Here is a 13114-nt window from a genome sequence, read left to right as displayed (position 1 = left end):
AAGAACAGTGGATATATTGGGAATACAGACAAGTATTAAAGAAAATATTTTGAGAACACAAATCTCATGAAAATCGAAGGGGGATCTTAGAGTAGAGGTAAGAGACCAAGGGAAGGTCAGAGGGAAGGAAAAGGAGAAATATTGGGGAATAAAATTAGCCAAATAATATTGTTATATTGTGTGCATGTAAGAATATGTAACAAAAAATCCTGCCACTATGTACAACTATAATGCACCTATAAAATATGGAAAAAATATCTTCAGCTTTTTAAAGACCACTGAAGTCTGTGACTACACTGGAATACTTAAAAACAAAGTAGAGTCACATCTGTCTGGCAGAGACACAGCCTGCTGCTGTTGCATCTTTACCATTCTGTAATTTGATGTGGCTTCTACTCCAGGGTTTCTCCAGTTTCCCCAAATCCTCTAATTATCTATTGCTGCTTCCTCATAATTAAGAAAAGAGGAAATTCTGCTAATTAAGTCAGAATAAGGATTCTGTATTACATCTTTCCCTTTGCCCTTCATGTCATTACTTCAATGCATTTTAGCCTTGAACTGGAACTTGTGGGTTTGCTATTGTAGTCCTGCATATTACATCTTATTCTAGAAGAATACAGAGAGAAGTAATTAAATAATAATTTAAAATTCACTTGCAGAAATTAATCAATAGTTGACTTCACTTACTGATTAAAATAGTTTTCATGAGGTATAGTGGCAGAACTTTAATTGTAATTAAGGAATTTTTTTTGTCTCTACTCTAAGGTTCAAAGGACCCTGTAGATTAATTAGTCCTTATGATGTCCCCATAGAAAATAGGGTAGAGATGTTCCATTGGATCTTATTTTTCACTTTCTCCTGATTAGTCACAAATTCAAAATATATATTGAGCTACTATTCAGAGTAAGAAATTGTGCTAGATGTTGAAAATACTACAATGAAAAAATTTTAAAAACATTCCAGTGAAAACAGATTGTAATAATATAATATTGGTGGGAAATAAGTTCATTTATAAAATTAAGCAGGATGCAAGAAGAGAGAGTCAAGAGTTGCCATTTTATTTGAGATGAACAAAAAAGGTTTCTATGAAAATGTGACTTCAGACATAGCTAGCCCTGGAGAGAAAAGGAGGTAAAGCAGACACTCTTCCTCTAGACATTTCTCTGAAATATTTCTCCAAAATATGTAGTAGAGAATTTCTAGAGGAAACAGACCTGCCTAAAGACCTGAGCCAAGGGAATACTCGGCATATCAGAGAGGTGGAAGTGCTGGATTGTTGCAAGCAAAGAAGCGTGTGCAGTGGAAGGGGCGGATGATACTCTTCTCAAACATACTTCCATGTGAAACAGTCAGCCCTCCTGCTTTCTTCTGTACTCTGTACACTGCTGATCTTGCTCTATAAGTAGGCATTTGAGAAAGACTTGGAGTTCCTAATTTTAGTTTGGCAGTCTTAATAGAAGGAATGTTCTGTATTAGTCAGGGGCCTGAAACAAGAAACGAGGCGGACTCAACAAGGATTGTTCAAAGGGTTTAAGTAAGGGAGTATTTACAGAGAAGTGATCACATCAGGAAACTACCACCTGAAAGATAAGGAGAGGAGATGGTTTTACTGGACTCTAGTAGGAACTGTAGCCATTCAAAAGATGTCCACTTAGCAGGAGCAGTAGTGGCAGATCAGACAGCCCCTGTTAGATGGAGACTCAGAGGGAAAGTACAGGGGTTGCAATGACCAACCTCCCTCTCCTGTCCCATTCCTGTCTCCTCTCAGTGACCCCATCGGTCCAATTTGCCTGGATGTCACAAGGAGCCCTGGTAACTTACTCTTCAGGGTTCAACATCCTTAAGAAGAGAGAAAAATAAAAAGTAGATCAGGCCCATGCATGATGGCACATTCCTACAATACCCAAGATTCAAGGGGCCAAGGAAGGAGAATTGCAAGTTCCAGGCTCGTCTTAGCAACTTAGTGAGAACCTAGCTAAGGAAAAAAAAAAAAAAGCCTTGAAAAGCCATGGGTGGTATGTAGCTCAGTGGTAGTGCACCTCTGGGTTTAGTCCCTGGAACCATACACACAAAAATCAGTTGGATCAGGGGTGGGAGTGAAAGGCAAGCAGAAACTTGCATACTCTGTAATGCTGCATTTCATCTATATTTTATTGGGTTTTTAGTTCAGAAGCAATTATAGCAGCAATAGCTAACAAGAGTCAAATAAGTATGCAAATATGTTACATGTTGTAAGGAATCAAGAACATATTCTTCTAATCATTAAAAATTCAGATGGCTACGAAGCTCCAAAGCAATTCAGATGTTTTTAATCTACTCCCCCAAAGAGAAGTTTGTGTGCATGAATAGACCATTTATTTATTTTAATTATGCATTTATCTATGTCTAATATATTGTCTTGAGGGTCTGAAGAAATTCTGTCCAAGTGCATAGTCTTAGACATTACTTGTTGATTTCTGTTTTAGGTCTCTAGCCCTTTGTAGAGGGCTGGATGCATGCAACTTAGTCTCACTCTTGTTGTCTAACAAAAAGCATGTATATGATGACTTTATGCAAGACAGAGATTTCTGCACATTTCCCACTAGCCTTCAAGATCGCTGTGTTTCCTTAGATTCTTCATGGAGCTTAGAGTCACAATTTCACTATCAAATTTCTTATTTGGAGGCTATTGAAAATCAGAGATGACATCAATTTATACCTGTCACAATATTTGCTAGAGAGGGTTTTGGTTGATAAGAATTTGAAGTGAATTGTATTATTATACAGTAAGCTATGATTTTAACCAGACAGCACAAAACTGCCTTGGCAAGGAAGTTTCCCAAAGGTTATCTCTTTGAATTCTAAGAATATTCTTCCAGTATTCTAATATCTTACAAGTCTCTGTGCTCATTTCAATGATGTACCAAAATGTTCCCCAACAAAGGAGGTTTTCTGTGTCCATTATTTAATGATTTCATGGGATAAGAAAAGAAGGTAGAATGGATTTTCCTTTCCAGAGTTAAAGAACAGCTTAGATAAGAACATTTATCTAACAAACCCCTTCCCCAGACCAGGACCAGTATCACTGGCACACATTCAAAGTGAGGAATCATCAGTGCCCTTGTAGCTGCATGACCTTAGGTAATAGGCCTCCCCATTCCAGGGTCTGTAGGTTCAAAGGCAGAGGGAAAACATGGCTAAAGAAGAAAATTGGAGTTAAATGACAACCATTATCAACCTACTCTTATGGGTTGATAATGGGCTATATGGGTAATGACCAAATAAACTCCATTTTACCCTGAGACTCTGTCAGAAAAATGATTGTCTAGATGTTAGTAACCATACTTTAACTTGTACTCAACTAGGGTCATTTTGACCTACTTCCCCTTCTGCTTATGATTTTAGATCTCATGATGTTTGTTTATGGTTTTGAATCATAGCAACAGCCACTTAGAAATTAATGTGGTTTATTACTATAAAGGTGTACTCTATCCCTTGTAGAGGGTTGAGGAATATAGAATTGCAGACTGCCTCCTTGTTGGGCCAGCGGGTGCCCAGCCTCCTGGTGAATAAAAATGATTCTATCGCCTGCTCCTGCTTTAAGATTGACTTGGTAATTTATTGCAATCTCACCACAACACTACTTCAAATACCGAAGATGTCCAGCATTAAAGAATCCATAGAACATGTAAATCAGAAAGGACTTGGTAAGCTAATGGTCTTGACTGCCTCCCAAACAGAACTGAGGAGTGGCAAGGAAACAGAGTATGTTACTAATCACTCTGTCACCATTTCACTAAGGAGGACACTGGTGCCAGTAAAGAATGAGCACCTGGTTTATGTGCTGCCAAGGTAAGTGGTATTAAAGCGATCGTAGACCAGCCTTCCCAGAAGCAGAGGCTGAGACAGGGATTCTGATGCACGGAATTTCCTGAGGGAGTGCCCTCAGTAAACACTTCTATCTCAACGAGGGATGCAGGGAGAATGAAAAAGCCCAGGAGGATGCTCTGGGACAAGTGTAATCATGATCAAATCCATGGTCGTCTTGGAACACTGCAGAGGTGACCACAGCTTAAGAAAAAGGGTTGGCGCACTTTGTACACATAGAATATTGGATGTCCCCCGCTTGTTAATGGGGGAGAGGCATAACTTCCTATGTGAGGCAGCTCTAGAGGCAGCTAAAACAACTTTTGGCTGACTCACATTGAAGGGTGGTACACTAACCCAGTAATGGGATTCTGGACAGAGGACCCCTAGTATCTTCCAAGGACTCCATATTTGAACTCAGGTCTCCAGACTCCTACATGCCTTCTGTATAATGTGTCATATGGTCCACAGAATACCTCCTCCTCCCTCTCACCCACCACCCCTGTGCCCGCGCACGCACGTGCACACACACACACACACACACACAAATCACACCTGAACTCAACCTCTTATGCTTTCTTCCTTCTCATCCTAATAGGAAACAAGGTAAAACAAGTTGAATGGGACACCAAACATTCTTCCTGCCCCCTGTCAAAGTCGTTTCTCCAACTGCTCATATTTGTGAGAAGTGTTGCTCAGTGTCCCTGAAAGCACCAGGGAAAGTGCTTTGGAATGCTGCACTATTTCGTGTCCTTGAATTAGTATGGATTTTGGGATTGTCAATAGTGATAAATCTAAAATTCACTTTCTCAGCCTTGGTCCCCCATCTACTACTTCTGCCTTAAGAGAAGATATTGGACAAAGCATTTAGACAAAACAAATCCACTTAAAAACAATACACCGAAAATGTAAAGATAATGGAAAAGAGAGCTAGGCCACAGGGGGAGATTCAAGTAATCACATGCCTTAAATAATAGAAGTCTGTGAATTCATGCTGGCGACCTAAGTAGGTCACCTAATTGGTTGTTTACTCTGCTGCTGGATGTGAAGCATGATAAAGTAAGCAGGGAAGAAACAGTTTGAGCTCCATCTCCATAACAACAGAGAAGAGAACAATTACAGGAGACCCTGGCCCCACCACCTCCACAAAAGCAGTTTTAACCTCAGAGCAATGAGGAGTGACATAGCAAACCACCTGCTGATGTCTGAACAACACAAGGCATGGTGCCAGGTGAAAAGTTTCCTTTTCCAGAGGACTCAAGACTTTGATCCATGGACAGATTTGCTGAACCAGCAGAAGCTTTGAAAGGACCAAACCAACTAGTGTAAGAAAAATGAAAGACAATGGAATGAGAGTTTTAAAAGTGATCTGATTTCAAAACATGTTATATTCAAGATGGGACTGAGGTAGGATAGAAGTCATATGGATAGGTAGAAAGAAGACACAGGGCAAAACGAGAGTAGCCATAATTTAATGACCACTTAAACATGGATTAAAAGTTCAGCTTTAAAAGTCACTTTTACATACCTTGATCACAAGCAGCAGTATTAATTGGTAGACCTTACACACACACACACACACACACACACACACACATGCATGCCAACGTGGTACTGTTTTCACAAAGGGAAAGAAAATGACCCCTGTCCCAATAATGCCAACATGTCAGTAAATTATCAGGCCCCTACTCCTCCTCCTGGTAATAGTCAACATGCCCAGTTGCCAATAAAAATGGGAACTTCAAATGTCCTCTGAGATCATGTCTCTGTTGTTGATTTTATGTGTATTCACAGGCTTTACTAAGAGGGAGCTAGTACGTTCCTATTCAACACCTGCACTCTAGCCTGGCTCTCAGAGTGTGTGCTTCTTCCTCTCAATAAATTTAACCTGTGCCTCATGTTGACCCATTCTAAAATTCCTTTTTGCAACCACATCAAGGAACATCCTGGCCTAAGTTGAGAAGCACCTCCCTTTTAGGGGCCTTTCTCAGGATCCTAATCTCAGTGATAAGACAACATATATTAGTTGTTAGGGTTTGTGTATAAAGTGTTTTGCCAAAAGCTCTTGCATTAATGCAAAATATATTCAGAGGAGAAATGATTAGATTATGAGAGCTGTAACCTCATCACTCCAACCTGGTTTGAATGAACTAACTGGGTGGTAAGTGTAGGCAGGTAAGTCCTGCTATGGGAGGAATCATCTTCCCTGTGGCCCCTCCCTCTGCTTCTCTCAACTTCCTGGCTTCCAAGAATGGAGTGGTGCTCCTCTTCCAGGTCCTTCTACCACAAAGCACTGTGTCATCTTTAGCCCAGAGCAATAGACTTGGCTGATCAGGGACTAAATCTCTGGAACCATGAGCCCAAAACATTCCCTCCTCTCAGTTTGTCTTTTCAGGTATTTTGGTCACAGCAAAACGCTAGTAAACATTAAGAGATTGGTGTATTGCTGTATTGTTAAGACTTACCAATTTTACCAAGAGTGCATCTTAACTTAGACATAGTATTGTAAATGATAACTTGATATTGAGGTCTAAATACCATTTCAAAATTGGCTATGTTCCTTTTCTCTATCTTAGTAAAATATAAAAAAAACTAAACCAAATTAAACTTTTTTATTTGCTCTAATTAATTATACATGGCAGTAGAATGTATTTTGACACATCATACATAAATGGAGTATAACTTCTCATTCTTCTGGTTGTACATGATGTAGAATCACACCCGTCATGTAATCATATATGTACATAGGGTAATAATTTCCCATTCATTTCACTATCCTTCTTACCCCCAAATCCCTCCCCTCCCTTCACTTCCCTCTGCCTAATAAAAAGTACCTCTATTTTTCTCTACCCTCCCCCCTTATTGTGTATTAGCATCTGCATATCAGAGAAAACATTTGGCCTTTGGTTTTGGGGGGATTGGCTTATTTCACTTAGCATAATATCCTCCAGCTCCATGCATTCACCTACAAATGTCATAATTTCATTCTTTTTGAAGTTCAAGTAATATTCCATTGTGTATATATATCACATTTTCTTTATCCATTCATCTGTTGAAGGGCAACTAGGTTGGTTCCGTAATTTGGCTATTGTGTATTGAGCTGTTATAAACATTGATGTGGCTGCATCTCTGTAGTGTGCTGATTTTAAGTCCTTTGGGTATAAACTGAGGAGTGGGATAGCTGAGTCAGTCAAATGGTGATCCCATTCCAAGTTTTCTGAGGAATCTCTACACTGCTTTACATAATGGTTGCACCAATTTGTAGACTTACAAGCAGTGTATGAGTGTACCTTTTCCCCCATATCCTCGCCAACATTGTTGTTTGTGTTCTTGATAACTGCTATTCTAACCAGAGTGAGATAAAATCTTAGAGAAGTTTTGATTTGCATCTCTCTAATTGCTAGAGATCTTTTCATATATTTGTTGATTGATTGTATTTCTTCTTCTGTGAAGTATCTGTTCAGTTCTCTTATCCATTTATTGATTGGGCTATTGGGGTTTCTTTTGGTGTTAAGTTTTTTGAATTCTTCATATATCCTGGAGATTAATGCTGTATCTGAGAAGCATGTGGTAAAGATTTTCTCCCATTCTATAGGCTCTCTCTTCATATTATTGATCGTTTCTTTTGCTGAGAAGAACTTTTTAGTTTGAATCCATCCCATTTATTGATTCTTGATTTTACTTCTTGCACTTTAGGACTCTTGTGAAAGAAGTCAGTTCCTAAGCCAACATGGTGGAACTTTTGGACTAGTTTTTCTTCTATTATGCATAGGGTCTCAGTTCTAGTGCCTAAGTATTTGATCTACTTTGAGTTGAGTTTTGTGCAAAGTAAGAGAAAAAGGTTTAATTTCTTTTTGTTACATATGAATTTCCAGTTTTCCCAGCACCATTTGTTTAACAGGCTATCTTTTCTCCAATGAATATTTTTGGCACTTTTGCCTAGTATGAGATAACCAAATTAAAAATTTTACACCATTTTATCCAGTCATGACTACTTTCACAAAGTATTTTCAATAGTTCTCTTCAACAAACTTTTCAAAGCAATCTAAATAGTCTTCTTACATTTTTTAACACACAGGGAATTTATTTGAGAGATCTGTTTATAGAATTTTTTTGCTAGTAGATTGGAAATTTTATCTTTCAGCACGAAATCATTCATTGCATTCAACTAATTTGTGTTTTAGAAACTATTACATTGAGATATTTGTACTTCATTTTTAATTTTACATTTCTAGACATTTTCTAAAGGACTTACTAATTCTATGAGGAATTTTGAGTATGGATTTTTTTTCTTTTTTCCAATAAAGAATATATTTGAAGGATTACTATTAACAAATTTAATGTATCATAATTATATATCAGCCTCTAATAAATTCGTAACAACAAGACTTAAACTTCTGACAATCCCTTTAGTTCTTTCCCTCCAACCCTAGGACTTTGCTCCCTGAATTTCTTTACACAGGATAGTTCATTTGTATTGAGCACCATGAATGAATATCTCTGACTACAACCAAATTCTAGAGAAAAGCAATATATCAGTTTGTAAATGAGTAGAAAAATATAATTTGAGAAAACTTTGCAAGTTTTCTTGGATATAACCAATGAGGATTTGGATTCCTGTCTTTGCAAATCAAAATTTATGCCAGAAAGCTCTAATGAAAACTGTGCCAATCCACAAATTTATATGTAAATTAATTCTAAACACTAAATGAATTCATTCCTAACATCTGGAACATTATTTATTTCCTTTTATTCTTTGCAATATACATAATTAAATTATAATTTAGGTCAGTCTGTTGTAAAGAGATTTGATTTAATGTAATCAGTTTTTAGAAGAGGCCTATTCCTAGTCACCTGTGTTGCCCTTTCAAAAAAATCAAAGCACTATCAGGAGTGGATAAGAGTCCAGTGTGTAATGCTGAGGTGGATGTCCAGCCCAGCCCAGCCCAGCCCAGCTCAGCCCAAACCAGTCCACTCCACCTCTCTCCATCTCTGTGTGAGTTCAGGTGAACTGCTGAAATTCACTAAGAAGATTCCCTCTTTTTAAAAGCCAGCCATAACAATAGTTATTACATCACCAGCATTAGTGTATATGGATGAATTAATGTGATTAATACTCTTCCCAGTGCTTGATACAGTAAGTGATCAACAAATGGTTACTTGTTATCATGTTTGAAAAGGAAGCAGGATAATATTTTTACTATATATTGCTGTTAACAAAATATTAATATGTAATAAAGATGAATGGAAAAGTTGCTATCAGTGAATTCTTGATATTTCTAGAATGTAAAACTAATTCTACTTCCTTGCATTCTAAATCATTCAGTGAATTCCTGTAATTTTGCCCCCAAAAATGTGCAAACCTCTTGTCATAATATACAAGTATTCAAATCATCTTCTCACTCCACATTTTTCCAGCTTTATCTTTCAGTACTCCTGGCTTGACTTGATGTAAAGAATGGACTATTCCCAGCCCCTGACTATACCATGCGTCCCTGTCACTCTGCCTTCCCCTAAGCCACTCCCTTTGATTGGGATGCCCTCTGTGCTTTCCCTTACCTCCTGCCTAACTTGCACTCCTCCTTCATGACCCATTTCAACATCTTTCCTTCTAAGTAATCTTTGCCAATGTTTCCCATTCCCTAAGCAAAAGTCTCCCCCTTTGTAATCAACTCAGTCTTCATGTAAGAAATGAAAAGTGTGTATTTTCACATTTGCTTCCATTAACAAAGTGTTTATTGATAGCAAGTGCAGGCATTGTCCTGTTTGTTATTTCTTCAGCATAGAACACTCGTTTTGATTCATGTACCTGCTTATAGATATTTGTTTTAATGACTAGTGAATTGATAAGGAATTCATTAAGACTTTTACCACTTCTCATCACCTCCATTGCCTGCTTTGGTCTAAACCATCATTGGGTCCTGCCTATTTACCCTGCACCCATCTGCCAGTCTAGTCCCAATAATGCAGTCAGACTGATTTTCAATACACTCCAAGCTTCTCCTCACTTTCAAAGTAAAATCCAAAGTTGTTATAATGTTGTCACTCAGGACCTTGTTGCCTTATGAATCTCATTTCTTCTAGCCACCATCTTTTTTTTTACTGGTTGTTCAAAACATTACAAAGCTCATGACATATCATCTTTCATACATTTGATTCAAGTGAGTTATGAACTCCCATTTTTACCCCAAATACAAATTGCAGAATCACATCAGTTAAACATTCACATTTTTACATAATGCCATATTAGTGACTGTTGTATTCTGCTGCCTTTCCTATCCCCTACTATCCCCCCTCCCCTCCCCTCCCATCTTCCATCTCTACCTAATCTGTTGTTGTTCAGTTCTCTCCCTTGTCCCCCCCCTTTCCCCTCACAACCTCTTATATGTGATTTCGTATAACATTGAGGGTTTCCTTCTATTTCCATGCAATTTCCCTTCTCTCTCCCTTTCCCTCCCACCACTCTCCTCTGTTTAATGTTAATCTTTTCCTCATGCTCTTCCTCCCAGCTCAGTTCTTAGTTGCTCTCCTTAAATCAAAGAAGACATTTGGCATTTGTTTTTTAAGGATTGGCTAGCTTCACTTAGCATAATCTGCTCTAATGCCATCCATTTCCCTGCAAATTCCATGATGCCCTTCAATAGATGAATGGATAAAAAAAATGTGGCATTTATACACAATGGAGTATTACGTAGCCACCATCTTAATTCTGTTCTCACTGGCTCTTTTTCTTTCCTTGGACTCACCAAACATGCACTTGCTTCAGAACATACAATTCTCTCTGCCTGATAAACTTTTCTCTCACATTTGCATGTCAACATCTCTCATTTATTTTGGGCCTTTGATCCAATATCAATTTATTATAGAACTTTCTCTGGTCACTCCATATAAAATAATACCACCAGAAACTATACCATACCCCAATTCTCCTCAACCTCCTCTCTTATCCTTTATTTTTCTCCCTCGCACTCATCTCCATATTATTGATATGTGACAAATTTTTGCATTTGTTTATTGCTCATCTTTCCCACTTGTATATATTCTATATATAGGTATTAAATGAATTATTTTTAACATTATTCCCATTATAGGACAATACTCTCTTTATGGTTAATTAATAGCTTTGGTTTACCTTCTGCCATCCCTATTATTTTCCTCTTCTTTAATTATCAGGAAAAACTTGAAATAGGACAAAACTGGAAAATGTAAGTTAGGAGGTTATTCTGACTATAGCATGTGGGCTGGGGGCCTTAGGAAATATGGTAAAGTAGGCAATTTGTCTCTTTTTTCATTTCAAGAGGTCAGTTCTTTGAGAACCCCATGCTGATCATTGGCCTCTTCTTCTATATTGGACATCAAGGAAGACTTCTCACTTTCTTTTTACTGTAGAGACTTCTCTCAGAAACATAGTTATTGTGCATAATAAATCCTGACAGGATTTAAATTTTTCCAGAGATTAAAGTCTTAAAATAGAAAACTGAAATTCTGCTGTGGATTATGAAACACCAGCAGGAATGAGCAGGAACTAACATTTTATGTGCTAGCCTTGTTAACCCTGAAATCACATTCTAGCAGTTCATCTTCCCAAGTGCTAGGTGCTAAGCAAAACAGAAAACTAATTAACCTTCTCCAGAGTGGAGACCTAGTTTTTGTGAAGTACCTAGAAGAGTGTCAAGTACACAGTGGGCACTATGTAGGTATATATTATTTCTTGTTTTTCTCTTACCTTTTATAAACTTTTCTCATATTTTCTATTGGTACATTTTAACTATGTATAGTGATGGGATTTGTTGTTACATACTTCTATAGGTAAATATATAACAATATAATTTGGCCAAAACCATCCCCCAGTATGTATTATTTCTTTAACTTAGATTAAAGATTTTTGTGGCCCAGTAGAAATGTCATAAACTTTAAAAGAAATTTTCTACAAAATTTCTATAATTACTATTTTACTGAGCTGAACAGTTTCCTTGCTACTTTCCTCATGATTTTCATATCTTTTCCTAGTTCAGAATTTCTAGCAATTATCTATATATGGAGACCATTATAAAAGGGCTTTTTTTCATAAAGCAATGAAAGCATTTTTACAGAATTTATGAAATTCCTTTCATATGACAACCTCCAGGTTCTCTTGGTTCACACACAGGGGAGTTATTTGCCCAAGGTCATAGAGCTGGTTAGTAACAAAAGATGGATGACTTATACCCAAGGACTGCAAGGGAGGGCTTGTGACACTGTATCATCCTCATATGCAAGGATGATGTTGTGACTGACCATCAGCAGAACTTACATTTGAGTTGTTTTTCCAAAGCAATGATAGATTTGCTTTGATCCACCCACAAATTCCTAGTTACATTCATGACCTGCAGAATATATTATTTTTTAAAATATCCAATTCATTATGTAAGGTCGAGCAACTACATAAGACAGATACATAGCTAAACATTTTGACTCTACAAAGACCTGGCATGCAGGGCAGCCATCAACAGAGCACTAGTTAATTTCTTCCAAGAATCCCTATTAGTTTAGAAAGACATGTGCCTATAATCCTGACAGGTACTGGTTTTTCATTTGGTTTTAATAATTTTTTTTTGTTTTTCCTTAAATTTTGAAATGGTTTAATTTATTTTTTTTGACACAAATGTTTCTAGATGTTAGGCAAGGGTTTTCTTAAAGAAATTAGTAAATAATGAAATTGTTTTGTAAATATATTATAATACTGAGTCTGATCAAGTCAAAATTGCATTTATGTAATTGCGCATTTTTAAAACAAATATTTTTCATTGTTTCTGACCTCTAGCCCCTGAAAGACTCTAGGAAAATAGAATCTAATAGGGGAAGAATAAGAAAAATTTAAATCAGTGTGAAAGGACTCCTGATCAAGTTGCTGAACAAGCCAGAGACAATCTTTTTCTAGTCCTTCCTCTACATTTTCCATTTTTTAATGTGGTACATTGCTGTCACACTAACCACCATAAATTATGAGTGCTATCCACAGGTGATTCAATTTAATTCAAAATTCTTATTAAGCCTTCATTTGGAGGTTTGTGTTATATTTATCTTAGATTCCCAGGAGTTACTGTTGGATGTACTCCTCTGTAATTTGGGGAGGCCAAAGATATTTTGATTTGGGGCAGTGAACTGTAGGCAAGATTTTCTATGTTTTTCAGAAACACATTGTAACCAAAATTTTCAACTATATCTTGATGAATTCTCAAAATATAAGAACCAACATAAAATATTTGAAGGAGAGAATATTAACAGC

At 37.2% G+C, this 13114-nt stretch overlaps 1 pseudogene; it reads left to right on the top strand.

Annotated features, from left to right (window-relative positions):
• Nucleotides 1-3637: 3637 nt before the first annotated feature.
• The window catches only part of LOC124077884 (serine/threonine-protein phosphatase PP1-beta catalytic subunit-like), a 52630-nt pseudogene continuing 43153 nt past the window's right edge, over nucleotides 3638-13114 (top strand).

This window comes from Marmota monax, unplaced genomic scaffold (assembly GCF_021218885.2).
Source record: "Marmota monax isolate L192 unplaced genomic scaffold, Marmota_monax_Labrador192_F-V1.1 WCK01_AAM20220418_F8-fsc00027, whole genome shotgun sequence".
Taxonomy (NCBI): domain Eukaryota; kingdom Metazoa; phylum Chordata; class Mammalia; order Rodentia; family Sciuridae; genus Marmota; species Marmota monax.
Note: the sequence above shows the minus strand (reverse complement) of the source record. Positions and strands in the feature narration are given on the sequence as shown.